Genomic DNA, 4,747 nt, shown 5'->3' with positions numbered 1-4,747 from the left:
TAAAAAAAACCTTGTTCTACTTAGTTCTAGGGGGTAAGGGTGAACACCTGTGTCCCATCCTTGTTCATGTTAGTTCTACTTAGTTCCATTTAATAACACACCAAACATGGGACAAGTGTGTCATGTTCTGTCCTGTCCCACCCTGTTCCACGCACCAAACGCACCCTAATTGTTATTTATAAAAATGCCAAATTACCAAAAATACCCTCACGACTTGCATGTGAGAAGAACTTAAGGGCTATTCCTAATGCTTTTAACGATTAAGGACGAAATCCGTAACAAAATGTAATAGATGATCGTTCTTGTAATTTTGAAAAGTTAAGGACAAAATCCGTAAAAAAATGTAATAGATGATGGTTCTTGTAGTTTTCAAAAGTTAAGGACATTAACCACAAATTTTCATAAAATCCGGTGGATATTTTTTTTACTCTTTTTACGACTTAAGGTTAACTTTTTACTATTTACAGTTCTCATGTATCAATAGACGTTATTACCGTTCTTAAAAATAAATAGTACGACACTACAACAACATAGGTTTCTTCAAACGTTCAATTATTCTAATGAAGTACTTTCTTTACGTTTATAGAAACCACACATGATATTATTGTATGTCTTATACAAAGAAGGAACAAAAAATCATTTAGGACATAGCGGAGCAATCTAATTTTAGAACTTACGAAATAAACCATTTTATTAATCTTTTTATAGGACCCATCATGAAAAGTGTTTTATGAAATCTATTTAAGACGTTTTTATTAGATATTTGAGAAGAAATATCCTAAAACTAGACTAATATGACTATTTACGGCATGAATCCTATTAAGCTGTTCAACGTCATACTAATGACTTATTGTTTTTTAAGGATAAAACTTGTTCGTTCACATTAATTTGTCGTAACAACTTATTAATTATAACATATTAATTAGTATAAAACGTATAGTTATTCAAATAGTTTGGAAAATTGGACATTATAACAAACCCATTTTATTATAGTACATTTATGTCGATTACGTATTAATATATATATATATATATATATATTGATATATGACATTAAACATGATAATTAATAAAAAAACAAAAACAATAATTGTTGTTTGTATTTGGGCATTTCGTTTTTGTTGCTTGCTACTTGTTATGATTGAGAAGTTGTACCAACGGAATATTGCATAAGCTTTTTACGGGTCAAGTGGTAGAAATAAATAATTAAAAAAATGAATAAAATAATTAAAAAAGTGAGTTTGTAATCGGCAATCGTGGAGCGAGAGGACACCGTCCTGCACCAAGAGGGATTATGTGAGAGACAATCAACCACACAATGATCACTAGGTATCCCAATCTCTAAAAAAATTATAAATCTCACACTTCTGATACCGGACTCAAAATCTCACATGTTTGTACAATCATATCATTTCATTACCGACTAAAATACACCCTAAGACAAATACCACCTTCATGTGAAACAAATTTATCAGAAAAAAGGTCAAAATGACACTTTGGTTCGTCAGTATTAATCTAGGGCAGTAGCTCAATCCCTCTTGCACAACTCCCCCAAAAAATCCAGATCTATTTCTTATTTGTTCGAAAAATGCATAGAAAGAGATGTTAGTCGGGTCGGAGAAGTTGTAGGTCCCAACAAAAAGGGGCTAGGAAACTTCCAACCTTCTTTACTGAGACAGTAAGTGTGCGACTCCGTATGAGGGCCTTCGGGGGTGAGCCAGAAAATCCAAGCATTCCATTTTTCTTCTGGTTCCTTCACCTCAGATTCAAAGAAAAGGTGGGGAAGGGCATTGCAAATGTTCGGGCCAGATAAAAGAGAGATAGATAGCAAGAGCTAGTCGATACAAATATGTTTTAAATAGATGAAAACAAAAATACATTTTTTAAAGAGATAGTAAAATAACTTTACAATACATTTTTTAAAGAGAAAAATAGGAAGCAGGGGTGTAAAAGATTTGAGCTTTTAATGAGCTACTCGATCTTGGGCTCGTTTATCTCAAGCTTAGTACTTCTCGAGTTCGAGTCGATCTCGAATAAAAAATAAAGCTCGTTTAACTTAACTAGTCAAGTTCCATAACACTAAGGGGCTGTTTGGCAATTGCTGAATGGTTTGGTGTAGAATGATTAAGTGGTCAGAATGATTAAGAGGCTCTCATGATATAATGCAAAATGAAATATAATTGTTTGGTAATTGTGTACAATGAAATTAGGGCTCTTTATGGTTAAGGGAGATCCAAGATACAAAATCATTCAGAGGGTTTTAGAACCATTAAGAGGCAGACTTTTTTTTTTTTTTTTTGCCAAACAAGATTCACCTCTTGACGATTCAGAGGTTACTTTTTATTGGAACTATTAAGAGGTAAACAAACAACCCCTAATGTTTGACTCAACATGTTTGAAAGCTCNTCAGAATGATTAAGAGGCTCTCATGATATAATGCAAAATGAAATATAATTGTTTGGTAATTGTGTACAATGAAATTAGGGCTCTTTATGGTTAAGAGAGATCCATGATACAAAATCATTCAAAGGGTTTTAGAACCATTAAGATTTTTTTTTTTTTTTTGCCAAACAAGATTCACCTCTTGACGATTCAGAGGTTACTTTTTATTGGAACTATTAAGAGGTAAACAAACAACCCCTAATGTTTGACTCAACATGTTTGAAAGCTCGATTAAACTTTAGGAGTCGAGTCAAACCATTTGAGCATACATTTTTTTCAAACCAAACATATTTATATGTTTAATATTTATAAAATCAAAATATAGAAATCATCGAGGTTGAGCAAATAAACGATTTCATCGATCTTGAGCTCAAGCTTGTAAATGAGTATCGAGCTCGAGCTCAAACATTTGGAAAAATATTCGAGTTTGAGCTCAAGCCCGACTTCGAAAAAGTTATTAACTCGAGCTCAAGTTATTTTTTTGAGTCGAACTTGAATATGCTACTCGATTCGACTTGACTTGTTTACACCCTTGATTGGAAGTCAAAACACAACATTAAGTTCTTTTATATCATTTTATGCTATGGAGGATAAAAAAGATTTAAAGTAGAATATAGATAATGTGTTTTATTAAGGGGTGCTATATATTGTGACAATTCGTTTCATATTGATGGAAAATGATACTTTTTTATAGTGTTAGCTCATTTACGTAGGATTAGGGTTATGATAATACGTCCTTATAAGCTTCAAATTTTAGGCTACCCAAAATTCCACCATTGGATTTGGTTTGGACTTCGAGATGTTAAATTTTCGACATGAAATTATTGGTCATGAGTATGATGAATTAAAACGGTGAAAATGTTCAATTTACAATGTCTATCATAAATAATCTAGTAAACTTGATGGTAAAAATTGACTTTAACCTAACCACAAGGGTGGTGCCTGATTGGTTTGAGCTTGGCTCCAAAGGTCAAAAGTACCAGGAGGTTCCAGGTTCAAATCCAATGAGGAATAAAAATCCTCTTGTGGCCACAGAGGTTCAAATGCGGTAACTTCGGGCTATCTGCAAAGCAGGTGGTCGCTCTGGGATTAGTCGGCTCGCATAGCGGGATGGATATCCAGGTTAATAAAAAAAATTGACTTTAACCGTCGTCGTCAACGAATGCGAGGAGGGGATGATGCTATTAAATTAGAAATATAGTATTGTTCGGAACTTTTTAGGATAATTACTGAAACAGTAAAACAGTGCATTATGTGAATTTTAAATTATAATAATTATCAGGCAGGATGAATAATGTTGAATTCTCAATTGTGCTCAAACAAACCTCGAATATGTCGAAGATCTTAAAAAAAAACATTTATCTGTATTTCACTTTTTTTTATAGGTCCATATTTGATGGGTGCAACATCAACAAATTCACTCATGACCAGTAAACAATTAAACATGTTTTGAATGAGAATTAAATTCATATAATTCTCAAGTGACTTTTCAAGAAAATTGAAGTGAAGGCTATGATTATTAGGTTGAATCATAAATTTTGGAGCACATGAATTGAATCAGAATGGTCAAGATCAAAGGTTAGTTTTACCAAATAATTCAATGTTAGAAATTTGACCTTTTTATTTGAAATAAGCCTTGATTTAATTGAAATTAATCAAGTTGGAAGTTTAAATCCTCATCAATGTTTTGAGATGAATTGGAATCACTACCTCAGAATGTCACTTAAGCAACAAATGAAAATTGTTGTCTAAGAGGAGTTTATATGTTGCGTAAGGCTAAGGCAACAAACCCATGTTGCCTAAGCAGTGTTGCATTCTTAATGTTGCGTAAGAACCAAGGCAACATATGCAAACCGAATATGTTGCCTAAGCGGGCTTCTTAGGCAGCACACAAAAGGTTATGTTGCCTAAGTGAAAAACATATGTTGCCTTAAATATCATCTTAGACAACATACTCTATCTGAATATGTTGCCTAAGATATCATCTTAGACAACATACTCGATTTGAATATGTTGCTTAAGATATCAGCTTAGACAACATACTCGATCTGAATATGTTACCTAAGATATCAGCTTAGACAACATACTCTATCTGAATATGTTGCCTTAGACAACATACTCTATCTTATACTATGTTGCCTAAGGTAAAAATTATAAATTCAACCCAATTTACTTAGGCAACATAGAAACAAGAATATATGTTGCCTAACTTAATTATGATAAATCTTTTCGTACATTGCCAGTTGTCACCTCGGAAGCATCAACTTGTTTATAAATAAATTGGGTTGAATTTATAATATTTACC

The sequence above is a fragment of the Cynara cardunculus genome (genome assembly GCF_001531365.2).
Source record: "Cynara cardunculus var. scolymus isolate 2C chromosome LG 10, CcrdV1, whole genome shotgun sequence".
Taxonomy (NCBI): domain Eukaryota; kingdom Viridiplantae; phylum Streptophyta; class Magnoliopsida; order Asterales; family Asteraceae; genus Cynara; species Cynara cardunculus.
This window is presented reverse-complemented; position numbering follows the sequence as displayed.